The sequence below is a fragment of the Fistularia commersonii genome, chromosome 33, assembly GCF_037954325.1.
Source record: "Fistularia commersonii isolate RoL2024-O1a breed Wild chromosome 33, RoL_Fcom_v1.0, whole genome shotgun sequence".
NCBI classification, from domain to species: Eukaryota; Metazoa; Chordata; class Actinopteri; order Syngnathiformes; family Fistulariidae; genus Fistularia; species Fistularia commersonii.
This window is the reverse complement of record NC_141316.1, coordinates 8,291,360-8,318,617: the sequence shown is the minus strand read 5'-3', so window position 1 is coordinate 8,318,617 and position 27,258 is coordinate 8,291,360. Positions and strand designations below refer to the sequence as shown.

The following is a 27,258-nucleotide window of genomic DNA, read 5'->3' as shown; positions in this document are numbered from 1 at the left end:
AGTTTTGCATTCTCACAGGCAGTGAGGGACCAGAGTAGGGACCAATGTGACCAAAAAAAAAAAAAACAAATAGAACGAGGGGGACGATATCCGAATGGTTGAAGCGCTTTTATCTTCTTCCTGCACTGCGAAGAACCCCGTTGTTTGCTAACTCTGCACTTATCCTGGCCAAAATGTTGACGTTCTGCCACGAGCCCTGGAAGCCCCCCTGCGGCGTAGCTAGCAAGAAGAACTTGGACCTCGTCGTCGATCCACTTCCCGTTAGTTCTGTCCATTTTGTCTCAAGAAAACAGCTGACAGTTGACCACACTAGTATTATTATTATTTTTTTTTTCAAATGGCGCTCAGCAGCCCGCAAGAAGTGTCTGGTAATGGCCGTGGCTTTTGAGTTCCAGCAAACACCAAGTGCCAAGTGTTCCTTGGAGACCCTGCCTCGGCGTAGGAGCTACAATGGTTCTAGGGGCCGAGGTCCTAGATCCTGGTTCCTGTGCTGTCTGAATACAGAAGGAAACGGTTTCCAGGAACCGCAAGAAGTTAGGAAGGTGCGCAAGTGTCTTTTGTCGGTTCCCTGCCAGCCGATCCCTCGGTCCCGCCGCTGATAGTCCACTGGTCCTGCCTTGTTTCATTTGCCATCTCTTGCCTTTAACCACATTTGTTTTCCTCTTCTGGTCCCTGAACATCCTGTTGTTTTTTCTCGCCTTGCCCGTGGACGCAAGGCCACCTCCTCCCTTTGGACAAACACCGTCCCCTCCTTGCCGGAGGAGGCAAAATAGAACTGTACGGTATGCGAATCGAGACGTAGCCCGATCCCCGGAGGGACGTGAGCTCCTGCGACACAGCGCCCTGTTCGTCGGACGCCCACACGGAGAGTTTGCGTGTTCACACCCACGAAAAGACGCGCATGTGTCGCAAGTGGGGATTACGAGTGGTTTGGCAGGCGCCGCCTTGCTAGTTTGGATTTGATTGGTGGCCAGATGGAGAAGTCCAAGACCGGCAATTTGATCTTATATGCATACAACTCCGAATTCCTTCCCCTCTCGTCCGATGCCTATCCTCACCCTTTGATTTGCTTTTTTGGGATAATGTTATCCCGCTGTGTTGTCTTAGGTTTTGTGAGGTTAGACGCCGGCGGAGGCAGGGTGAGAACAGCTCCGTGTGGCTTTGGACGTTCGCTTGCCGCTAACTCGAGTGTCCACTCGGTAACTTCCCGCATGTTGACTTTTGCCGTGACTTGATTGCTTCATTTTCCGTTTTTTTTTTTTTATCTTTTATATCATTGTGAATTCACAGGAGGTACACGCAGTACTTGTATGCTCCTCCCCACCCCCCTCCTGTCTTGCAATCTTGCAGCACCACTCCCTCCCTTACCGTCATAATTTAGATCCTGTCTCATAAGTGGGTTGGGAAGCGGCCCCGCGAGTTGATGTGGAACACATGCCTTTAATGATTCACACTCCGTGTGTGCGGTAGGTCATGGCGGCTGCCGAGCGCTGAGAGAGAAAAGGCCCGCTGCCTTCGCCGTCTGTCCCACGTCCTCTTGTTTTTCCTCCGCTGTTGTTTTTTAACTCCTACCACGTCTCCACGTATGGAATACCAATGAAAGTTGGAGCAACGGTTGTTGCTCTCGGTGCCTTCCCCGAGGTCAAAGCGCTCGCTATTTTGCTACGCTGGCACGCCGCAGGAGTATTCACACGCTTTAGCTGTTAGCCGTTCGGACCGAAATAGCCGTCTGACGCACCGGCCGTGCCAGTTCATCTGCGATCGGGCCTGCGCTCAGACCCTTGTTGTTCATTGTTGATCAATCTGGCTTGACTTTGCTTCATCAGCTTTCAGCTTTTAATTTTACTGGAGCGCCGGCAAGCTAGTTGCTAAGTTAGCCTCCAAATTATTCCTGCGAAACTTAGGAAAGGGTGTAAAAACCAGCCAGACCGAGTGAGGAGCCGAAAACCGACCGCTTCCACACGGAGCGGGAGGAGGACTTTTTTTATTCACGAGTAGCATTCGCCTCGTCTGCTGTTACGAAGACGGGTTACGCAGAGCGGCGTTTTCGGACGCGACGGGCGACGAGATCTAGCGTCTGTTTCCCGTTTCGTTTTTATCTTCAGACATAAATAGCGAAAGCTAAGTCGTCATTTAACTGTCTGATCTTTTCAAGGAAATGGCTTCTAGTGTCAGTGTAGTCTCTGAACCTGCCGCAAGGAAAGAAACAATAAAGTACAAGAACGATAAAGAAAACTCAATATGTTTTTGAGATTAGAACACGTTCTGCGTTTTTATATTTGGTCGATTATTTTGACTCGGTCATTCATAAGCAGTTCGCAAGCTGAAAAAGGCGTGGGCACGACAAAATGTCCTTTGGCGTCCGTCCTCCTCCAGACAAGGAGACTGTAAGCACTTGTTCTCAATGTATTTTGTTTTATTTTAGTGGCCACTCCAGCCGCTCGCAGGATATAAACAAACGCATCCAGTAGGTCTGTATTCCTTCACTTAGACGTGAGTTCTTCCTTTCATTCTGTGTTCTTTCTGAGCTCAAATATCGATGACAGGGAGGGAGCGTCCTGTCAGCTATTCTTAAACAACATCCTTCCATACCGCCGACGTTTCTCCCCTCCGTCTTGTGTCGCCCACACCCTGTTGTGTGACCGCGTTTCACCTTTCCTTCCTGCGCCCGCTCAAGACAAAAATCTCCGCGCGCCGACCGGCGACCCGCTCGCATTGTTGAAATGACCGCGAGCGAAGGGGTTCTTTCGCTTTACGACGCCGGGGACGACGTCGCCGGCGGTCACGGCGGACACGCCTGTTGATTTTACCGCTCAGTGCATGCTAAGGTAGCGGGAGACGTCCCACCTCCACCCGAGGCTAAGCTGTAAATCATTTGTTAAAGCCATGCTTATCATATTTAATTGATTGATGATTCGAGGCGATGTCGGTGCTTGTCTTCTTGGCAAAGCGCCGTGTATTTCTTTGTTCCTTCCCCCCAAAGTGTTTCCTCATGATCTTAATTTTTTACAACTCCCATTACCCCGAACGCAACAAAGTGTCCCTGTTAAGTTTTGCTTTCGGCGGTGTCGTGTGATTGGAGTAGAGCGGCGTTAATCCGTTTACAGCCGCAAATTACACTTGTTTTGGAAAGTTCCTGCGCGGTCAAAGCCGGCCCTGAAACAACAGCATTTCGTATATGGTGTGTGGGCGTATGTGTGTGTGTGTGTGTGCGCGCGATCGTTGAAATTGATGACGAGACCTCCTCGGATTCGAGTGCCGCTATGAAGCACCACCCGATACTGTATGCACAAAAACCCCAGCCACTCCAGTGGAGAGGGTGTAGCCAACAGCGCTGAGTAGTCTGCAGTTCCTCTTTGGGGCGCCTCCTGACAGGAACTTGGCAGCGAGGAAACAAAAACAAATTCCCTGCGGTGGGCAGGCGAGCTGGGCGGTGCAGTTCCCCCCCCCCCCCCCGTTGCCGTGATGTGCAGGGCGGGCCGGGAGCGGGGCGGGAGCGGGGCTAGCCCTCTGCGCTCGCCGCCCGCAACCTGTGGGAAGCAGATCTCCAGGGACGCGTGGTGCCCGAAGTCCTTGAAGTGGCGCAGGTTCGCTCTGCATCCCCGTTCGCTCTCTTCTCGGCTATTATTGTTCCGGGCCGACGGTAACGTTTTAGCGACGTCTCCTCGCCGTCCAATTAGACGTCGCCCGCGGGAGGGGAAGCGGCTGCCGGAATCGCCGTTAATGCTGAGGTTGCGAAAAAAGAAAAAAAAAAACCTGTAGCCGTGATGACGCAACGACGGAGGTTTGGGAGGGAAACGGGAGGCGTTCCAAAGCAGAGGGACGTCTGCTTCGCCCCGGCCGTCACGACGCACACGCTCGTCCAGACCAACGCTTTTTCGGTCGCGTTAAATCCGCGAAAACGCACGGCGCACACGCCTCGGCGTCCACACGTTCGCTTATTTATACATGGGAGCGCACAGAAAGTCTGCACCGCCGTTTGCTCTTTTTCTGTCTTCCCTTTTTCCTCCCCGCTCTCAAACACAGTGGTGTATTGTGCAGCCGGACTTGGTCCCTGTCCAAAGGCAAAGAGAACCCAGATTGCTGAAACAGAGGGCCCACTACCGAGAGGCCGGCCAGGCTATAGTTGTTATAGCTTGCTAGCCTTCCAAACCAACGGGGACTGCTAACCGAGCCCAGAAACTCCCTTTTCCGTCTCTCTCCCTCTATCCGTGTGCGTGTACATATGCGCTCTTTTTGATCGGCTACAGAAGGCTTTTTTGGACGGGACTTGCAGGAGCCAACATGGCACCTCAGCGCAATTTCATAAGCACTGGTAAAAGCATTTGCTTGACTTTTAATAGTCCAGTGTTTCCACAACATCATCCAAACGCACCGCTTTCAACCGCCCTTTAATGGTGGAGCCTGCGGAGATGGGCTGCAGAAAATAGGGCGATGCGGAGCAGTAGGCGGAGACCCTTCGCCTCCAATTCCTACCCGTAGGATTAAATGTGGTGTGGAGTGTATCTCTTTTTCAATTTTTCCTGGAGTGATGATTGATGCAAGAGCCAGCTTAAAATTCGCCTCATTGGTTTCAGTCGTCCGTCTGACTGGCTCATTTGTGACTACTTTTTATGTGTTTTGCACCTGCGTGTGTGGCACAGTTACACGCCGTCCGTGTCGGCTGACATTATTCACATTTATGACACGACCCGCCCATCCACAAGTCATTTGCGGCGGATTACGAGTTTATGTAAAGAATAATAAATAAAATCACGGGTCCAAAAATGTCAGTCTGAACGGGAAGGGCGCCCCCCCCCCATATGTGCGCATGTTTGTGTGTGTGTGTGTGTTTGGATTAGAATGGTCGGGCGCTCCTTCAGCAGAGCGATGGATGCAAGAGAGGACAACAAGAAGGTGTTTGTGGAAATCTCCTGACAGAGAGTGGGGGCAGGAAGCCGTGGGAGGTTACCGTGCCACGGACAGAGGTATTAAGAGATTTGGAAAAAGGGGGAAGAAGAAATAAAGGAGATAGAAACATAGAATTGAGAGATGAAAAGAATGTTACCCCACGTGAGGACTATAGATAAGGACGCCGTACGTGGGTGATTGAGAGGAGACAAGAATGCTCACTCCTCCACTCTCTCTCTCTGTGTGTGGCAGAGCTCTTGGGATGCCATTAGCTGGTGTGTGTGTGTGTGTGTTCATATGGAACACCATGTGCATGTATAGTTTGTAATATTCTCCAATGTATGCCTCCGTGTGTGTGCAAATGTGTGGTGTGTTCGGGACTCACATGAAGTAAATCCTCCAACTGATGAGGTAAAGACATGCACGGGGGGCACGTACACACACACACACACACACACACACACACACCTTATGTCCCAGTGGGCACATCTCTGTAATGGCCCCCTATTGATCCTGAGGCCTCCTTGTCCGCACTCAATGCCCATCGATCGGCACCTTGCAAAGAGTCTCCGAGGGCTGCTTCACACACTACAGCTGCCACTGTGCGGTGTGTGTAAAACAATGCTTGCTTTGCTTATATATATATATATATATATGTTGTTTAAAAAAAAAAAAAAAAAAATAGAAACCTTGCGTCCGCATGCCCGACGGATCATATCTTCGGAATTTGCCTTTCCATGCATTTCCACCCTCCCTCCCCCCCCCCCCCCCCCCCCCCGGCGGCCACGGAGCAGGCCAGACCTCCTGCGAAAGCGTAAGCTAAAAGCCGTAGCCATTGAAGCGGCGACGCAGGCCTCCACGTCTAAAACCTCGCGGCATAAAGACCTAAACACCCGACATAAATAGACTCACTCAACCACTCTGCGCCCTCCCACAGGAGGGACAAGACAGGAGAAGAAGAAGAAAAGAGTCTCTTGCTTCCCATGTCAAAAAAAAAAAAAAGCCTGATTAATCAGTCAAGCCACATGAAAACTTTGCTTGTTATTGTTGCTGCTTGATTTATTAAAAGCCTGGATCTGGGTCAAGCAGCCCCCTCCTCTCCCGTCTTTCCTCTCTTCCTTCTTTCTTACCCTGTCTGCTTTTTTCTCCTCCACCTAAATAAGGGCCAACCTCCCCCGGCCTCCCCCCACGTCTCTTCCCTTTGTCTCTCATCTGGTTTTCTGTTTTTGTTAAAGGACAGTTGATTAATGGTGCCACCGACAAAGCCAGCAGTATGCTCTCAGCCCCGGCTTAGATAGGGCTCCGCTCTAGGTAAACCAAAACACATGTGCTCTGGGCAACCACTGGGAACTCCTGGGGAGGGCGGGAAGGGGAGGAGAGAGAGAAAGAGCGAGAGAGAGGTTAACAAGTTAACTCCAGTAGTCACTGATTTATTGCTCGCATTGAGATAGGGACCGTCCTGTGCCGGGGAATGTGCAGGAGACAGGCATAAAGTACGGCGTACAGTACGTACAGACCCGTTCCGGATGCGTGCCTTCATAGCGGCGGCGGGCACCGACATTTACTGTGTTTAACAGGATACGACGCCGGCTCATTTTGCCCCGCGTCGCTCGCAATTGCCCGTATCATGGCCGTAACGTACGCTGGAGTCATTTCATAACCCCGGCTCTGTTCACTTGCCCGTATGGGCAGGGTGGCCTTTATTATTATTGAATAATAAAGGAGAATTCGGTTTCTTTAACGCTATTGAGACATTCGCCGTCTTAATAACGGTTTGCCCGGACACACGCGCCGTCCTTACTACATTTGTGCGTTTTTTTTTTTTTTTTTTTGGTATTTATTCACCATGATACGGTCCAGTTGGCTACGTTTGCCGCGAGAGGTGTGACTCTCCTTCCAGGAAATAATAAGCCGGAACATTGGCTAATAACTGTGTGTATAGTTATATAATACGGCACCGAGCTCTGGAAACATTTTGCTCCACTTCACTTGTGAGGCAACATCTTTTCATTTGGCTATTGCGCGAACAGAATTTGCAGATGGCGAAATTAGTCCCGGGCTCGTTGTTTTTTCGCCGATATATCACGTCGGACGTAAACCCTCGCTTTGAAGACACGGAAGCGTACGCGTCGGTCGAAAAGCCGTCCGACGCCTCGCTTTAATGTTGCATATTTGTTGCGGGGAACCCTCCCGAAATATGCAACATTTAATTTCGATCTCTCGCAGTTCCCGTAACCGCTTCTCCTTTGTGACATGATGGCTTCCTCGCCGAAAACATTCGCACGCAAGCACAAACGCACAGGGACTGAGAGAAATTGTGTAATGCATTACAAGGTGTGAAGCCAAAAGCTGACTTTAAATTAAAGCTTGACATTTCTATTTTGATTATTCAGTCTTTGAATCGGGGGTCTTCGTGGGTCGAGGTTAGCGCAGCATATGAGATCAGACTTGAGACCACCAAGTGTCTGGAGCTGCATATTATATAGCCAAGGTTAGGTCCTATTGTACTACCGGGGTTCCCGGAGCCGGCGAACAATATGGCCGAGTCTCCCGTGGATCCGATCGGACGTCATGAGTCAGCGCTGACGGTCAGGAAGGTTGTGCACCAAACAGCAGGCGAACTCGAAATGTCGCTCCGAAAAGGCAAACAATGGCATCATTGTGCAAAGCGGCGTAAAGCAGATCCTAACTCGTCGGGCTTAAGATTTATAATCGTCGCAAGTGTAAGTTTTTAAGCTGAAATAATGAGCGGAGTCAGCTGCGCCGTCGCAGTTAACACCGAGTAGGATCAGCAAACCGAAATGAATTTCACCAAGTTTCTTGGCAGGAGCGTTGGCCGTATTCATCACAAGGGAGAAGTGACTCACGTTGCATTAGCTTGGACAAAGGCTTTTTATTTAATAAACTCATAACCTTACACTTATGTGACCGTGACTGAAGTCCACCCGTCGTTCGCGGGTCCAAACAAATGTTTGGAGCCTCCGTTTTATACCAGAAATGGTCGAAAAAATCCGGTTTGGCTTTTAAACTTGGATGTTAGTGTTATTTAAACATTGCCACCACCCGGCATCAAGTGCATCGGCCAATGTAAGCAGGGCCGGTTGGGTAGCTGACAGGTCCAGGAAGAGTCTAGCTGGTCAGCAAGGTCACTGTCCAACAGCAACACCACCAGCACTTTGTGAAATTTTACACACCCAGAGGAAAGACAGAGCTTTTCTGATGACTCTGTTTTGGTCTTTCACTGCCTCACAATGGCGGCCTTCCAGTCCCGTCTTCTCTTTCATGGTGTGATCCCCAAAGGCTCGCCTCGGGTCTGTGAACCGAGGCCCGGCCCGTGGACTGCCAGGGGAGGCGGCCGGACAGCGAACCTCGTTGTGAGACGAGCCATCGCGCTTCGAAAAACATCGCTCGGCTTCTTTATCCTTGAAAGTCTTTGTCCGACTGCACTGGGAGTGGAGAAGGTCCTTAAAGGGCTCATTGTCGGCGTCCACTGGACGTTTTTTGGGAAACTCTGTCGCCATGCTCGCTTTGTCCGAAACTAGCAACTCTGCACCGCCTCTCATTGGGTGGCAGGTGTGTCGGCGGTGATGTTTAACCCTTGCGTTGTCTTGCGGGTCAAAAGTGACCCACTACCATGTTTAGCTGTAGAAAAAACACCTTCGCCTATTTTTTTCCAATTTGAAATTTAATGACTTTTCCTAAAGAGACCCCATATAAGAAAAAGTGATACTTCATTTTTGTTTATGTTTCCATGTGGGCTGTACACCACTAGGGTACAAAGATTGTCTTATGGGTCATTTTTGACCCGTAGGACGAGGGGAGTAAACACAATGTTAAGATCGCACGACGGTTAATGATGTCCGTAATAATGTTTACGCACTTAGCATTAGCATAGTCGAGCTTTTACATTGTTAGCCAATGCAGCGCTCGCCGCTCAGAGGGTTACGTCATCAAAGCATGCTAACTAGCTATTTTTAAAAGGCAAACTTGTCGACGGCTTGATAGAAATGAGTCGAACTCCTTCGGTTTGGCTGTGGGAGGCATCGGTCCTGATCAAGAAAAGCCGCTGTAACTGCTGCCATTCAAATCCCTGAATGTTTGACACAGATTGGCACGATTTCCAAGGCCGATGGGAAAATACCCGTGGGAACCTTCACAATAGACAGGGTGATTGGGATTTGCTGTTAATTAGGACTCGGGTAGGTGTGTTTCTCTTAAAATACGGGGGGTTTCATTTCCTCGGGCGTCTCACGGTCCGGGAGCATTTTTATATTTCCAGATATGACCAGCTGTGAATTGAATTTCCCCGTTAAACATGCCACATGGAAACAGACCAAGAATGCCTCTATGAGCGCGGGGAGGTTATGTCGCTTAAGGCTTCGCTGGTGTGTAGAAACACGCCGAAACTAATTCAGTTGGATCCGTTCTTATAAATCATAAACAACGCCTGAAGTCCGAAGGCCTCTCCAAGCTCCGCCAGAAACGGCAACTTTGTGCGGGACTCATCGGAGGAATCGAATCGAGACGCCAACATCTGTACGCGCCGAAAGCTCCGGTCAGCTTTTGCGACAGAACCTTCTGCGCGCCGCCGTCGGGTTCAGCGCCGACTAAAACGTCCTGCTCAGGGAAAAGCTGCGAGAACTTTCAAATCAGAGTGCGCAATGTCATCGTTATGTTCCGTCGTCTCCTCGGAGCCAGAAAAAAGTTCTCGCTTCTGGCGGAGCGAGTGGAGCACAAACTCAAGTGTCAAACTCAAGGCCAAGTTTGGCCGACGCGTCATTTTATATGACCGGCGAGAACGTCTCAAAGGGTCTGATTGTCTTAAAATAAACAAGTCAAACTCCTGCATTGATTATAAACTACATTTCCCACAATTCCTGCCGATCACGTGAACCCGCCGAGTGACGGCGTCCCGCCATTAGATCGCAGCGGATCCACATCAGTGCCGTTGAGAAATGCGATCGATCCCTAAATGTCCAGGAAAAGAAAAGTTGATGCAGATGGAAGGATGTTATCAGAAAGATGAGAAGGCAAATACATGTTTGTGCTTCAAGGAGAAAAAGCGGTATGTCTTTTGTGTCGGTTGTCAAAGAGAACAATCTGCGTCGACATTTTGTCACCAAATACGGAGCGAAGTATGCTAAAGTTAGCCTACCAGAAAAACTACGCCTGCATTGACCATAAACTACATTTCCCACAATTCCTGCCGATCACGTGACCCGCCGAGTAACGGCATCCCGCCATTAGATCGCAGTGTATCCACGTCAATGCCGTTTCTACAAGTGGAATTGAGGAATACAAAGGATCCCTAAATGTCCGAGAACGACATGCCGACGTCTGTAACATTTTTGATTTGAACGGGTAATAAATTCAGGACTTATTTAACATGAAGGGGTAGTTACATTTACCGTAATTTTCGGGCGATAAGCCACGACGTTTTTCACGTAAACAACGCTGCGGCTAACATATGGACTTTTTTGGGTGGGGGGCGCTAACGAGCTTCACGTCGCTAAAACATTTATCCTCGTCTGAAAATGACCGGGAAATTCTGAGTCCGTTCAACTCTGACACCGAAGAAGACGACTTTGGCGGTTTTAGTGCGCGGGAGGAAGCCCGAGATAGCGATCGGCTAGCCGGTGCGGCTTATATTGAGGTGCGCTCAATAGTCCGGAAATGACGGTAGTTACATTAAAACCGTTCCATGTGGTCACATGTGGCTCTTTGAGGTGCGACATTTCCGCGGAGGTTCCCACTCGTCCAGTTCCCGGTGAATTCTCATCGACATCTTCATGTCTCGGCGACCGGACTCGAATTTCACCCTTCACCCGAGAGGCTTCTTCCGTTCTAACGGGGAGTTTCCGAATCTCACCGTCGGGTCTTTGAGGGCAGCCATTAGAGGCCTCGGTCGCCCGACATGTCGCCCGTCTCCTCGCTGAATCGCAAACCGCACTCTTCGACGGGAGGTGCGTCGGACAGAGCGGGCGGAGCCGTGCATCTGATCTATAATTCAGCGCTGGATAACCACAGCTTCCCCTCATTGTTGTAGTATGACGGCGGCGTGTCACTTGTTGACACCGACCCGCCGTGGGGGCCTAATCACCGCCGTCCAAACAAGCTCGCATCTCCGGCGTGATGAGCACACGCTGCCAAGTAGCTCATCCCTACTTTATTAGCGTGAGTGCCTGTTAATAATTCACGACCCACTTTCCCTGCAAGCGAAACCAAAAAGCGTCCGTCCGCGCCTCCCCCCCCCCCGCGCCCGACGTCACCGGACATTTAAGCTTTTTTTTTTTTCCTCATCCTGGACCGAGTTATCCGCTCGCTTACCTCCCGCCACCGCCACATGCACCTGCGTGGTTGAACAGCCGCCGCCGTGCCCGAGGCAGACGCACACCAGTTCTGGCATGTTTTTTTAATCTATTTTTTGTTGCTGTCACTGCTATTATTACCCTTCTCTTTGTATCCACTGCCCGGCGTCCTCCTCCTCCCCCAGGTCTCCGGGGGACTGTCTGTTCTTTTTTACGTTACAGTTAGTTGCTGTTTTTTTTTTTTTTTCTTCTTCCTGCATTTCCCTCCCTGTTGATCGTCTTGTCGCGCCGCGGCGTCAGGCTCGGTTATGCACGCGGAGGACGGACCGCACCGAGCGTCCGAAGCTTATCGTGCACCTCAACCTCACTTTCTCTGTCACACACCCTCATTAGAAGCCTGTTGTCGCTCACCGCACGGGTATTTTGTCCTTCTCATTCCTTATCCCTCGCATCTTCCTATGCTCATCTCCCCTCTCCCTGCCTCCCGCTCGCCACTCTCCCAGCGGTCTCATTATGTGTGAAGCAGGCAGAGTGTGTGTGTGTGTGTAGGTTCTCTTTAGGCAAAGTCTCACTTGACTGAGCGTGCCACTTGAGCTAGCAGAGGCCTGGACTCCATTATTACCACAAAGCTGTCACAAACAGTATATAAAGTAGCCTCCTGTTGCTGAACACGGAGGCTCTCACTCTCCCCGCTTTCGCCGTGGAGCTTCTCCTGCCACGATTGCAGAAAATATAGGGCACTTACGCAGTTGTGGAAACTCCAAAACCGACTCGTTAGGTCCAGATAGTTGACACTTGCTTCGTTTGCACAAGAGAAGCGCGGCGCGAACGCCGAGCGCATCCGTCTCCTCTCCCGCTCCCAATGACAGCCCGCCTCTGTGGTCCAACCTGTGGGACGGCTGATGCGCCTCTGCCTCCCCTCCCGCTGAGTGACTGATCGTGTGTGTGTGTGTGTGTGTGTGTGTGTGTGCGTGCAAGTCCGCCGCTGTTTTGCCAAGTGTCCGGTTACACGGATTTGGCGGCGTGCAAGAATGGGCCCCTCTGCTGCTTTGCTGTCAGGCTTGACCCCAGCAGGTCAACGTCCATTACCACGTGAAACCTAAATGTCAAGCGACCCCCCCCCCCCCCCCCCACACACACACACACACTCACACACACACACACACACACACTCGCTCCAACCATTTGACTTTCTCTGTCATTTAGCCCAAGCAGATACATGTATGCAGGCTAAACACGCTCACCTGCTCCTGCGAGGTTCGCGCTTTCACTTCTCAGCAAGAAGGTCCCTGATTGGACGGCTCTTGTGGCGTTCCCGCCGTGTCTGCCTGGGGTTCCTCCAGGTTGTTCCCGCTGTCCAGAAACACGCAGGAGGTTCTTGCATTGTCCAGACCTGTCAGAGACCGAGTGACTGGTCGTCACGATACGCGTCCTCCGTAAGCCTGCGGTCACCGATCGGTCCTTTTAAACTTTACAAAACTGCGCGTTATTTCCAGAGTCTGTTTTGTTTTTTATTTTGACAGTTACACAAGATGCGGCGGCGGCGGCGGCGGCGGTGGCGGCGGCGGCGGCAGCAGCAATCACTGTTTTCCCCGTTAACCTTTTGAACACAAGGTCTCATTATCACGCCATGTTTTTCTTACACAAACATTAACTCTGAAGTCACGTTGCCGAACAACAGCCATCTATTTTTATCGATGAAGGAGCCCAGTGTTTGGGGGCTTTTCGGCGTGCTATGAACACAGTTATGAAATCTGAGGAGAGTATTACATAAACACACGAACGCGCATAAATTATGAAAACAACTGTTTACAAGAAACTGGCAGCCGTGTGTCTTCGGTATAGATAAACAGAGAACCGTCCACTTTTTTTAATAATATCATATGCAAGCCTGCGCGCCCAATATGGACAGCAGTCTCCGAGGCCTCGACAACATGACACATGGTCCTCACTCCTTTTACACACACCTTTCAGCTCGTGATCCGACGTGATCCATGAATAAAAAGGTGCAAGAATAAACACACAAATGCATCCTAATGAGGCGCCGCAAACCCGGAACGGATTGTTTGTGCGTTTTTTTTTGTTTTTCTTCAGACGTCAAGCGTAGCCGCTGATCCGCTGATCACCTGTAACCGGCGCTAGCTCGGGGGACGACGACGCCACCTGTATTAGCAGTCCGTCCGTGCAGCGAAGAGCCCGCCGCGCTCCCGCTTTGATAAATGTTTCATTGTTTACGCCGTCTCCGTCTGTCTTTGCACGCGACGCAGAGCTTCCCGACGATCGTTGTCTCCGTGTTGCTGAGGTGTTTGATGCCTGACTCGGTTTCGCGGTTCGCCCGCCCTCCCCCGTTCCCCTCCGGGCCGCCCGATCTCCGAATCACAGACGGCGTTTATTTCTCTTTGGGTCCACCGCTAGCCGGCCCCTCGCTTTTTTTTTTTTCCAGATGGCTTCCTTTCAAACGTCGTAACTATCGGCGTTTGACCCGATTCGGGCGTCAACTCCGTGTCTCTTTCCACAAATCAACGCGACCCGATGATGCTTTAGCTTCCCGAAGTAGCTCCGGGGGGATCTGCGCTTTTATTTTTTAGAATCAACAGTGTTTAAACGCAGATGTGATATCCTGGTTCAGGATTAGGAGGTGTTTTTGAGTGTGTGTGTGAGACTCCTAGTCGCTTGAAAAAGATGAAGAGCTTTCTCCTTACCTTAGGGGGATGGGGGCTGACAGGACTGTAGCACCTCCACCTCCCCTCCATCCTTCGAAGCCTCCTCCCCGTCACCTCCGCCCCCACCGCTGCTGATAAATGTGTTTTTCTTAAAGGAGGTGGTTGGTTGAGGGGAGACTGTTTTAATGTAGGTGTGTGTGTGTGTGTGTGTGTGTGTGCCGGGCTTACTAATGTAGTGAGGGGTCGTGCAATGGGGCTTCAGGCAGACAGACTCTGAGGCAGGCCTGCAACCTCGACCCCAGCATCATTTGTTTGGACGAGGGCCGTCAGCGCCTGTCGCGCGGCCCATGATGAAGTGTCAGTTGGTAATTGTCCCCATGAAGCATCCACATCTCAAGAGGGTGATGGGGAGGTGGGGAGCTGACAGAGAGAGAAATGACACCCTGGGCTCCTCCTATTCTTTTTTTTTTTTTTTTCCACCCTCTCTCCTTTCTTTCCGGCGTTCTCGCTGCAGAACTTACTCAGACCTGTAGCTCCCCGCGGCCGCGTAGCTCGCGCGTTCGCGTTCCCGTCCGCGCAAAATTTATGTGCGTGAGTGTGTGACGTCGCTTGGAGCGGCGCGCTATCAATAAATAGCATGTTTCAATATCTTTCTCTCCCCTTATTATTTATCAATCCCCGGTAAGAATCTGGAAGGCCATTTTAGCCCCGGTCGTTTTGGTAATTAGATTGGACGCGGGATCGTATTGATGGAACAATGTCGATGAGAGGGGAAGCTTTCACAGGTCACTCAGAAGCCATTTATAGCGTGATCCATAATTTTTTTTTTTTTTTCCACGTTACAACGGGGGGCTCTAATGCACCTCGCAGGCGTCGGTGCATAAATCGCGGCGCGGAGGTATGAAGTCAGAGCCCGGTTGTCGAGCGGCTCCTTGATGGAGACGCGCCGGGTTGATGAGGAGGAGGGGATGCAGACAAAGGCTTGGCAAAAGGGAAAGAGAGCGAGACGACACGAGGAGGAGAGCGCGCAACAACAAAGAACACACGAGGACCTCAGATGGTTCAACGCGATACGGGAGAACACGGGTTCGCTAAAACGATATCAGCGCCGGCGCCCCGTTATCTGTCCGCGGAGGACACCCCGAGGACAGCAGGTGAATTAGGGGGAGGCAGATGGGAAGCCTCCGAGTGCTCGGCCCGTGTCTGGCTCTTTTGTCTACGTGCTGGTTGGCTGCAGGTGGAACGCAGCCTGCTACTCCTGCTGTCTAGATGAGCACACACACACACACACACACACACACTCGCTTCACTCATCGCAGCATCTCTTTCTCTTGGCCTTGGGTACTGAACCGGCTTGGGTGACACACACACACACTCGTGCAAACAACACGACAGCGTGAACCCACACAAATCATGCCTTACAGACACTCCCGGATGCCTGTGCACGTGGCGGGATGAGCACACACACACACACACACACACACGCACAGAGGAAAGGCAAAGCTGGGCTCCCCAAATGCTGCCCCAGCCTGTTACATGATGAATCTGGTGGGTGATTAGTGCGTGGAGGAGGGAGGCGCACTGCTTAGGCCCTTTAATGGGCCATAATTTGGAAGATAACTGTATTGTCCTATTTCTCTTGACATTTAAATCTAATCAGACCCCGCTGGTTTGCACTGCGGTCCAAGTTGGGGGGGGGATGAAAAGCAGCTCGTGGCGAGGGATTGCCCCATCAAGGGTTATCCGTCCTCGTGGGCCGGGGCCAGGCAATTAGATCCAAGGCCAGACACGCACCTTATTTCCTGCAGTCCATTTCAGATTCTGTTTCACCCACAGAGAGATCCACTACGAGCACACACACACACACACACACACACACACACTCATTTATTTTCTCTTCTCAGTCCATTTCTCCTCCTCCCGCAAGCACACACACACATGCTAGCACCCTTGCACAAAATCATCACCAGGGAGCCTCTCCAAGGCCTCCTCTCCGCTCCTTATTACCGCAGATGAGATGCTCAGTTTGATTAACACTTCTCTTTCATCCTCTTCATTAGCGGAGGAACGCCGCCGCCGAAGCCGCGGCCCATGAAAAGAGGGGCATGAATTAGAATCCACTTATTCCACGGGCTGCCTCTAATTCCGCACAATGACGGTTAATGGTGGGGAGTAATAGGAAAAGGGTGTTTCTAATTGTTTCTTTGGATGGCGCGCCTCCGCCGCCGCCGCCGCCGCCGCCGCCGCCGTCGCAGCTGTTTCCGTACAGTGAGGCGGGCCTCTCGGAGATCCTGAACAAAGGCCAACGCCAGCGCCGGAGAGCCCCACGGCTCACTTCTATAGAGCTCGCGAGCAATAAATGCGCGCAGACGAGCCAATTTCCTCTGGCGAAGTGTCCTGCCGAGCGCAGGAGTTAGGCCTCCGTCAATGAGAACCACCTGGTGCTGCAGGAAGTGATTAGGGTTGGCACCGCCGTGTGTGAAGAAGTGTTTTGCTAAGGAAGGTTGAGATGCGGGGAGGAGGGCGGGGTCGGCTCACCCGAGTTTGATTTGCCGGAGAAATATTGACGTTGGGTTTTTGTCAGCGCGAGATCTGAGGGGGCGCCGTTGATGAAAGCATGTGTTTCGGTTTTTCGGTGCCGCCGCCGATCGCCGGCCCAGATGCGCGAGACACGCCACAACATCGCGGCGTCGCGGCTCAGCTGCCAATCACACACCGGCGGAAATCTGAATCGCTCTATCGCAGTATTTCGGGGGATTTTTACAGAAACCGGCCGACCTGTCAGCGAGGCGGAGTGCGCTCGGGGTTCGCCTTCTGCTCGTCCTCGTCGGGCGATAAAGCGCGATTACCATGATATTAATATATATTCCTGAATAAATGAATATGCAAGTAGTTTGACTTTAACAGCTGCCGGACGGACAGTTGACGCCGTTCGTGACTTTCCGTGTCCTCGTGACGCCGACGCGGAGGTGAAAAAGTAACGGATTTCAAGGATCCGGTGCCGGATCTTCAGCGACGACTCGGCCGCAGAAAGAACATTTTTACCGAAGGATGATTTTCCAACCACCTTGTTACACTCGTTTATTTCACTGCGACGGAGGACGGGGGATTTTGATTTGATTTTGAATTGGAACATTAAGCTATTTCAGGGCGTATTTGGTATTTCGCGGTCCTATATGATTACTTGTTTTTCCTGCCCGGTCTGATTTAATTACGCGTTGCAACGTTGACGTGCGTATCTGGTTGCGAAGCCGTATAAACAACCTCCAGAGCCTTGAAAGTAGGTGCCAAGTCGCGACAAAGCTGAAACCCATTTGGGATTGAATGCAGCGGTTGTTCTCGCCACTTTTTCTCAGCGACCCCCCACCGCCCCCGGAGCCAAACCTCCTTGAGCCGCTGAAATCACATTCACTTTGATGTTGCTTTAATTTATTTGACCTTTTCATTTAAGCAAGCTTGTCAGGGCCTTCTCTTTTACCCCGTGTGTGTGTGTGTGTGTGTGTGTGTGTGTGTGTGTGTGAAAGCTCCAGCACTCGGCAGGAAGACGATGTCGCCGTCTTTGTGCGTGCACTTTCACACCGAGGTTATCGCGGTCGGGCGAGTCGTGGCTCGCGGTCACAGCAAACGATGCACGTGGAAGCCGAGGATCTTCTCGGAGATGGAGGAGGAAGAGGAGGAGATGGAGGAGGAGGACGAGAAGATCTCGCTCTCTTATCTTTCCACTTTGTTTCCCACCTGCGCCTTGAACGCCTTGAACATTTCACGTGTCCAACACCGCTCTGGTCCTCCCACCTCGAGGGTCCTCAACGTTCTCCTCGCTGCTCTCCACTTCTTCTTCTTCTTCTTCTTCTTCTTCTTCTTCTTTTTTTTTTTTTATCTCTCCCCAGTCTGGGTCTTGGCATTTAGGCGTCTAATAGAGCTGGCGTCACTCGAATACTTCATGAAGCAGGAACAGCAGAGAATCCTGCCATTGTCTTCTGTGCCCTGCTCCCAGAGGGCTGCGGTTTGTGTGTGTGTGTGTGTGTGTGTGTGTGTGTGTGTGTGTGTCTTCTTGTGTTTGCCTGTGTCATTTGAGTAATTTATCAGAGGGAGATATCAAGCACTTTGATTTCTGCCTCCGTCATGTGAGGACCAAACAGGACATGATAGTAGTGGGATTCCTGCCGTCCACACACAGGTTGTTGTAAATAATGATAAATGTAAATAAAAAACAGAGATCCTATGCACTGCATGGCAGATGCTCATCGTGTATTTTTATGCACAGATGCTTTTATACATATACTTTAATTCCACTGTACGACCGGACTGTCCTGCACTTGCACGCCGACCCATCAGTAACCCTTGGCAACCGCATTAATTTATATAGTATTTAACATCCATTTCAGCTGTCATTTTATATCAGCATAACTTATTACCTCCTTGTGAATTATAGTTTGCGGCATTTAATGTACATATCTGTCTGTGTGATATGATTATCTGTAAATGATTGACATCACATCCGGTGAACACGCTGTTCATTGATGTTTGCTAGCTGCACCTGCTAATCCTTTGCACTTCTGGTTAGATGCTAAATTGCGTTTCGCTGCCCCGTACTTGTGCGTGTGTAATGAAAATAAAGTTGAATTTAATCTAATCTTTATGATATAATAATCCTACATGTGTCAAACTCAAGGTCTGCGGGCCAAATGTGGCCCGCCACGTCATTTTACACGGCCCGCGAGAACGTCTGATTGGCTTAAAATAAACAAGTCAAAGGCGTGCATTGACCATAAACTACATTTCCCACAATTCCTGCCGATCACGTGACCCGCCAAGTGACGGCATCCCGCCATTCGATCGCAGCGGATCCACATCGATGCCGTTGGGAAATACAATCGATCCCTAAATGTCCAGGAAGAGAGAAGTTGATGCAGATGGAAGGATGTTATAAGAAAGATGAGAAGGCAAACACATGTTTTCAAGGAGAAAAAGCGGGATGTCTTTTGTGTCGGTCGTCAAAGAGTGGAATCTACGTCGACATTTTGACACCAAACACGGAGCTAAGTATGCTAAAGTTAGCCTTCCAGAAAAACAACAAATTGTCCAGGAATGAAAAGCCAAACTGCGATGGCAGCAGAACGCGTTCACGAAAGCCGCATCCAAAAACACAGCGGCGGTGAAAACAACTAGTAAAAACCTGCATGTGTACCATTTTGAATTTCAATGAGTAATAAATTCAGTTATTTAACATTAAGGAGCAGTTACATTAATTTCACATGACATTTAGTTACATGTATTCTGTTATCATTCCATGCGGCCCTTTGAGGGTCCTCGGTGAAAATGAGTTTGAAACAATCCGACCACGAATACGATAGCGCACCTTCTCCCTTCACGTCCCCTATAAGATACAGAATAAAACAAAATCCTCCTACTTTTTAGTAAAAATAATAAATGTTTGAGTCACCCGCTCGCCGCTCAGCTCCGGCCCCTCCGGATGATGAAGCCGCGTAGTTTCAGCATTGCGTCGCTGCAATTTTCAACCTTTGGCTCTCCATCTGGAGGCGGGGGGGGAGGTTAGAGTCGGACGCAGGGTGAAGATGTAGTTTTCTTTTCCCAAAAAAAGAAAAGGTGGAAGAGAGAGAGAGAGAGAGAGAGAGAGAGAGAGAGAGAGACGACCCGACCTCTCCAATTGCAATCAGTAAAGAGGACCCACTCCTTTATTCCCTACAGGCGACTCACGGGGCCCACAATGGAAATATGAAACAGCCCACGCACACATCGGCACATACAATGAAAGAGAGCGAACACACACACGCACACACACACACACACACACACACACACACACAGACATGTATACCAAACTCTGTGTGTCTGCATGTCTTTGTTCTGTCTCGCTGTCCTCTTGGCACGTAAATCATAATGGATCTCATTATCCAGCTGGGTCAGCTTGGTGGGGCCTGTCTGGCGGGAGATGATAGCTAGATGACTGAGGGGTAGCAATGACACACACACACACACACACACACACACACCCAACATACAAAAAAACACACTCCAGCTCAGTGTTATCCATGTCATTTAGCTCTCATAGCTTCTTTTGCGACGTGCGTCGTGCTTTATTTTCACCCGTGCATCAACCGCAGAAACACACACACACACACACACACACACACGAACGACATGCTTCTAACCCATCCAGACACAATGGACATTAGTGGCTCAGCTTGCTGTCAGACAGCGAAGTAATGCAGAGCGCAGGGAGGCAGGCATGAAAAATGGAAGTTATCCTCTTCCTCTGCCTCCCCTCCGCCCCGGATGCTTCCCTCTCTTTTTGTCCGTCCGTCTCGCCGTCTCCGATCTGTCACTTGTTTTGGAGGACGCCGGCGGACGCCGCAGTCGTCTCCCCTCGGTATCAGCGGACAAAAGCGAACCATGAATCAACGCGTGGAGGACACGCGGCTCGCATTTGGCCGTGAGCTGGAAAATAAAGAATTGCGCCCCTTGTAGAAATCCGGTGTATCCGCGTGCACGAATACGCCGGCGCCGACGTGGCGAATGCAGGTGGAGCGGGCGGCCGTCGGTAACAGCGTTAGGGCGCACGCCATTTGTCTGGACATGACCATTACCCGAGCCAATTACTGGCTGGTGTACAGACGACTTGCCAACAGCCTAATGTTTTCCCGTCATGCCTGCCCCTCCCCTTGGAAACACACACACACACACACACACACACACACACACACAAGCAGAAGGAGGGGTTGGGGGGGGATAGATGGAGAAAACGGAGGGCCCGGGGCGAAACCCCCACCCCACCTGACTGATACAGCTAATAAACTTTAATTTAAGCTAATGTTCCTCTTTTTTTTCTGTTTTCCCTGCCCTCAATTTCTCTCTCTCTCTCTCTCTCTCTCACCCTCCCGCCTTACTATTCTCACTTCCCTCTATTTTTTCCATTTTTCTCTCCCTCCATCTCGCTCCGTGCTGTTTCCGCCGGTGCGCCAGAGGAGACGGCGGCCGATCCCGGTGCGATCGATGCGGCCGCTCCACCAGCCGGACGCCCAGTCGGCCGAAGAGCGCGTCTCTCCATCTGTCTGAACGTCGGTAGCCTGACGCGCTCGCCGTGTCGCAGTCGATCCGGAGGTGAGCCGTTCGCACCCCTGCAACAACGCCCAACGGGACGGGATTGGTTTTTTTATAAATAAAATCGTAACGGGCCGAATCGGCCAATCGGAGCTTCGCCGTGCTCTTTAAAACAGCACACGTTCTACCTTGGAGATGCTAGGCTAATTAAACGTAGGGATAAAAACAACGGCTGTGTTTTCCCCTTCCGTGTTTAGCATCTGGACGGGCTTTGTGGTCGGTTCCTCGCCGCCGTGCGTTGACAGAGGACACGCTCCATGCCGCCGCACGGCTTTGGTTTGTCCCGTTCCGGCTTCTGATTGGCCGAATCCCAACTCTCGTCGCGTCACGGTGCATATACGGCGCACAAGAAAATAAAGGGAACACTAAAATAACACACGCTAGATCAGAATGAATGAAATCTTTACATCGTCGAATAGGCCGGCAACAAAATCACACAGAAAATGTTCAATGGAAATCAAATGTTTTGGATTTGGAGTCACGCTATGAAATGAAAGTGGAAAAACAGGCTGATCCAACTTTGTTATCCTTAAAACAAGTCAAAGTGAATCTGTGTTGCTTCCTAAGTGGACACTTTGATTTCACACAAGTGATTGACTTGGAGTTGCATTGTGTTGTTTAAGTGTTCCTTTTATTATTATTTTTTGAGCAGTATATTTACGTCTGGTTGCGGAGGATGACGGGGTTTCGGTCGCTGTTACACCACCGGCGGCCCGTCGCTGACGGTTACCCACGATTGCGAGTTAGCCAGGGCGCTATTTTCTTTTTAGACGTCAAGTTTCGGCCTTATTTGTCCTCGAGGGGGAAATAATTGTTTTCCAGGCTGCCACGAAAAATGCGCTGGCCAGCGTCAGAAAATAGTGAAGCTGGAATTTCTCTGCGCCCGCATAATTGTCTTTAAATTACTGTTTTGTTCGAGCAGCTATTTAAAACCCCGAAGGCCTGACAGCCCAGCTGCGTTCGATCCGGGGAAACACGAAATAATCAGTACCGCTGCGTGTTTTGATTTCAAGTCGGCTCGCTACGTTGTCCGGGACGCTTTGGGGGGGGGGGGCTTCGGCTTTCCCGGCAGACCCGCAGATGTGCCGATTATTGCGTCAAGCAAAGAAATCATTCGTTCGTTCATTAGCTTAAGGCTCATTTGTGCTTAATGTTATACACGCCTGCTCGTGGACGTTTCAATGCGCATCATCACCGGCTCCTCCGCCGTCGTCATCTTTGTTATTGTCCGAAATGGACGTCCGAAGGGAACCGCAAATTCTGCGCCGCCTTCTAGAGGACGTATCGCTTTCCGAAAAATAAAAAAATGTATAAAATTTATAAAATTTTGTTTATGTACGTAGCTGTTGTTGTTAGTACGACACTTTCCTCTGCCTCTGGAGTGCGATCGTCCTTTACTTACCAATTTATCTTTCATTTTTTTTCAATTCACTTCTTGACTTTCATTTGATTTCATAGCATTTTATTTATTGCCTCGAGATATTCAGATAATAACTTTTTTCGCCGCATTTGACGACCCACGCCCTTTTTTCAGAGTACGTCCTGATGAAAACCCACCCGCAGTTAAAGTAAAGGTCAAAATTAAGCGATGAAGGCCGGCAACGTTGAACCGTCCGAGCTTTCTGCACCGCAATCGTTGGGTTTCTGTAGATCGTCTTCAAGATTTGGTGCAATCTAAGTAAATAAATCTGAGACACTAGCCCGAGTGTGATTGGGCGAGAGGCCGGCTTCACCCTGGACCGCTCGATCGCTGAGAAATCGTTTTGAGCCGCTTCAAACGAATACATGAACGGGCAGATTGGCCGATTTTCTGGCTTTCTGAAAAAAAATGAAGCTGTCCGAATTCACCTTTTATTCCAGACAGGAGTTTCTCTCCGACACCCACCAACATCTGGATCTTGACTTCAGTTGGACGGGTTACAGTCGGCATCGGGGGATGAGTTAAAGCCGAAGTAGCCGGGGCCGACGGGCCGGCCCGGACCTCTGCTAGCGTGACGGCTCCGACAAACAAAAACAAAAGCTGCATCCAATTGAAAAACAGGCATTTTGACTCCGACAGACGGATGGGATGTGGCATCTCTGCCCGACACCCATCCAGCGCCCGCGGCGGCGAGAACGCCACAGCGCTTCTCGCTGGATTTAAAAGGACGGCGCCTGTCGTGCCCGTTTTTTTTTTAGCGGGGGCCTCTTTATTTTTCAAAATTAAGACGCCCCCAGAATCTAGAGTAACTTCGAACGACAGTTAATGGAAAACCCTGTATCTGAAACACCGTGACCCCCGAGCTCCGCTAATAGAGATCGTTTCCTGACGTGCCACAATTCATTAAAGAAGCGATTAGGTGAGGGGACGGGTGTGAAGAGACCAGCCCTCCCCCTGCATGTTGTTTCTGAGGAGCGGGAATGCAAAGGGACACAATAACCATTGCCTTGTACAGGGGTCCCGTAAGATACTCATTTAATTCGTTCCAGAAGTGGATTTTTTGCATTCAGTGAATTTCCCCCTATGTGAAATAACAGAAAGCAAATTAGTTTTATTCACGATCCATAATGTTGGATTATATTCACATGCAATATCGCGACAATTCAGAAGATGCAGCCGCCTCATGAAGCGACTCGCGGGAGTTTGCTTTCAAATTATGATTTTCTCGCTTTTGTATTCGTATCATGAATTTTTTTGTGTGTTTCAAGGGTTAAAATTGGTGCGTCGAATCCGTATGTGAAGTGATTTGTATCTTAAGGGGTTTATCTCTGAATTTCCCCGAATGATCCAAAAGTGGAGGATTCGTGCGTTCATGCATTCATTATCACTCCTTCGCAGTTCGGCTTTCTTCGCGGATTTTTGTTTTTAATTTAATTCTCACGATTTATTTTGCAATATTTGAATTTTTTTTTTTTTTTTTTGTGATGTAATAGCCATATTCCAGCCTAAGAAGAAAAAAAACTGTAAATGATGCTGTAGATGCTGACTATTTATTATCCAAATAGTGTATAAGAGCGTAAAACAGTTGATGGTGGGTTGATAACAGTTTGCAGGACGTTCGTTGAGGGTTGATATATCTGTTTTCGGGTCTTGGAACGTAACTCCCATGAAAAGTGAGGGCAAATCTACATGTCTATGTATACATAGTCTATTTATATATGTATATATTGATATATTGAGAGATACAAAACTATTCCTTCACTCAGTCACGCCTCATATAGTCAAAGAATCAAGATTCTTTTTTTTTTTTTAATTGTTATTGTGCAGCACAGTTACATTTTGCAATGAGAGCTCCCGGCTCGGAGCATGTACAGGTTTGTTCTAAAAATAAAAATAAATATACAAGTTATTTACATAGTTATATGCATGATGCGGATGGTATGAAGGGTGATTCTCCAGTGAAGCTCCTGCATGCGTTGGGACGGCGGGAGGAACCCGGGGAACCCCGGAGGAAGTCCTCGCTGTGGAGACCCGTCTTGTTTGTTTGTTTGTTTTCCTCTTGTTTCCTAGTGACGCTCTTGACTCTGCAGGAAAGCGAGCGAGAGACAGAAATCGGAGTCACCTTTGTCTTTTGGCGCAGATTTGTGAACAGGCAAACCCTTCCTCCCTTCCTCCCGTCCAAAAGGGGTGTGAAGGCCAGAACGTGCCCGGAGGTGTCAGTGAAGCAGCCAGTCTTAGTAGTTTTTAATACATGGGCAATAACAATAAATCCTACAGGCTAATCATTTACTCACCGCTCCTCTCTCCTGGCTAAACCCGGAGCAATGCAGCATTAGCCTGCCGCCGCGTTCAATTACGCCATTCATCATGCGTCTTATCTGGCCCGGCGTTGATTGAGTGTGCAATAGGAAGCGTCGCAGCCGGGGCCTTCTCCCACGCCACTGTTCGCGTTTGTTTTGTTTTTTTTGTCTTTGAAAAGCAGGAATTAAAACCCATGCTTTGGGATGCGGAGAATGAGTCTTTGCAGAATGTGTGTGTGTGTGCAGAGAAGGGACACGCAGAGAAGTTGAGTGTGTGTGTGTGTGTGTGTGTGTGTGTGCACGGGACTGGCGGCGGATCTACAAGCGTGTATAAATCAAACCAGATGATCGTCCCCCCGCTCTGATCTGCTCTGTCTCAGCAAGCACATTTTTCTTTTTTAACCTCCTACTGTCCCTTTTCTTCCTTCTCTCTCTTTGCTCCTCCTCCTCCACCGCCTCGTCTCCCTCTCTGGAACAGATTTGTCTGGGGGCCCCGCTGTCTTATCTCCAGCCGCGCTGGGTGTTGGAAGACGGGCGACAAATTTTAATAAGCAACTGGGTGCTGTAATTTAGCGGCCTGGGAGGGAGATTAGGCTGATTGATGCCGGGCCGGCCTAATGGTCCGGCCTACGGCTGCGGGTCCAAATTGGTTGTAATGAAAGTTTTGTGCAAATTGAGATACAAAAAAAAAAAAAAAAAAAAAAAAAAACGGCATCCCCCCTCATCTTCTCTCACTCCGTCGCCATTCATTCTCTTTATTTCTCTGTTCGGTCTCTCCCTCCTGCTCATCTCCCTCAAACTCATTTTCGCCCCGCCCCCCGTTTTCGGCGTCCTTGCCCGAGCTTTTAATAAAGTCTGGGTTTTTTTCAGGCCCTCCCTGCACGACGGGATGGCCGTATCTCACACCTGACCGCGTGGTTCATGCGTTCATTCTTTCTCCATGTGGAGAACATTCACCCTCCCATTCACGAGTCATATAGAGACGTGCAACAGTCACGCGATCCATGCAGACATGCAACAATTCACTCTCTCATTCTCACATTTGGACTTTTAAGGTCTCCGCTGAACCTCCTGCATGCTTTTGGACTGGAAGGCCCCTGTAGGAATCGAACCGGGGACCTCCCTGCCGCGAGGCTAAAGCGCTAACCACCGTTTACTCTGAGTCCCAATTAAAGCTGTTTCCATGACCCATAAAAAAAAAACCCCTACTTGTCTTTTACTGGATCTGCCGCCCCCGCAGTCCCTCTGCTTCTTTCCTGAAACCGATCACTTCATCTCCGGGCCCCGCCTTCCCCCCGCTAACCCTCACGTGACGGGTCGACCTCGGGGCGCCCGAACCGGGAAATTTGCCTCTTTTTTTTTTTTTTTCTGAACTTTGTTTGATGGAATCGCCAGCGGAGCGCGCGTCAGGCAGGAAATCAGAAAAAGAAACAACGGGTTCCCATTAGCTCTCTCTGGTAAACAAGGGGAGACCTGTGTCGTCCCTCTTGCTCAACAGTATCTCTAGGAGTGTGTGTGTGTGTGTGTGTGTGTGTGTGCAAACGTAGCCAAACACTATCATTGCTCGAAGTCCTCTTTTTCCCCGTCTGCCGCTCCTCCTCCTCCTTCTCTGTCTCCCGTCTCTCTCCGTCCCGCCGAAATGACTCTCAGCTGTGCTACCACACCGACGGGCCCATCTGCCATTCATTATTATACCGTGGAGATTTCCAGGGCCACTTTTCAGGAAATGGCAAATGCCAATCGATGTCCAGCGCCGTGTCCCTGGCAAACTCGGTACTGTCGGGATGTTTTACAACACGACGGATTCCAGCCAGTTGTCGCGAGCAAATCCCCCTCGCTTTGGATATATGGCCGCATCGCCGTTGGCCGGTGGAAAAGTGCAAAACGCTGCGTTTTGTCGGTGCGCTTTTTCTTTTTTTCTGCAGAAACTCTGCAAAATATAACCGACGCGGATTGAATTTGTCGACTCCGAGCCCCTCCCGACTTCCTGGAGACGGTGCTCCCTGACAGAAGTGACAGAAAATGATGTGCAAAACAAAAAAAAAAAGAAGAGAGAACACAATTCATGAGTAATAAACGCCTGGACGTGGAGAGCGGCCTTGGAACGCAGGATGGGTTGAACTAATCTGGAACACAAAGAACGCGCTTTGCGGTGCCGTATATTCCAACCGTTAGCAAGGATAAGTAACTCACATGAGAATTCAGACCACCGAGGACTGCAGCCGCTGATGTATATCTGTACCATACAGGTGTGTGTGTGTGTGTGTGTGTGTGCTGTTAATGTACAAAAGCATGTTTTGAACTGGACTCCTCCAGGCGGCGTCATGGACGTAGCACGTGTTAGCCGCCGTCCGCGCTGCTATTTTCCGATGAAAGAGCGACCCGAACTCCCACACATCTTTTAATTCACCGTGTATTCTCTTAACCCCCCTCGCTGCCACCTTGAGTTATGCACTGATCTATCATTAATTGCGTTATTAGCATTTTCCTCCCCCTGAAGCGCCCTTGTTTAGAGTTCAAAAGTACCGCGCGGATGCTTACATCCTTATATAAGG

At 50.1% G+C, this 27,258-nt stretch overlaps 1 protein-coding gene across 3 annotated transcripts in view; it reads left to right on the top strand.

Moving 5' to 3' along the window:
- Positions 1-27,258, top strand: part of raraa (retinoic acid receptor, alpha a) — a 162,890-nt gene that overhangs the window by 26,506 nt on the left and 109,126 nt on the right. For 2 of the 3 annotated variants that reach the window (XM_086141085.1, XM_086141086.1), the window contains exon 2: positions 20,846-20,983. The exons of the other annotated variant lie outside the window; for it this stretch is intronic. The gene's annotated coding sequence lies outside the window, so the exon portion shown is untranslated. The remainder of the gene's footprint in view (positions 1-20,845; positions 20,984-27,258) is intronic. 3 annotated transcript variants of the gene reach the window in all.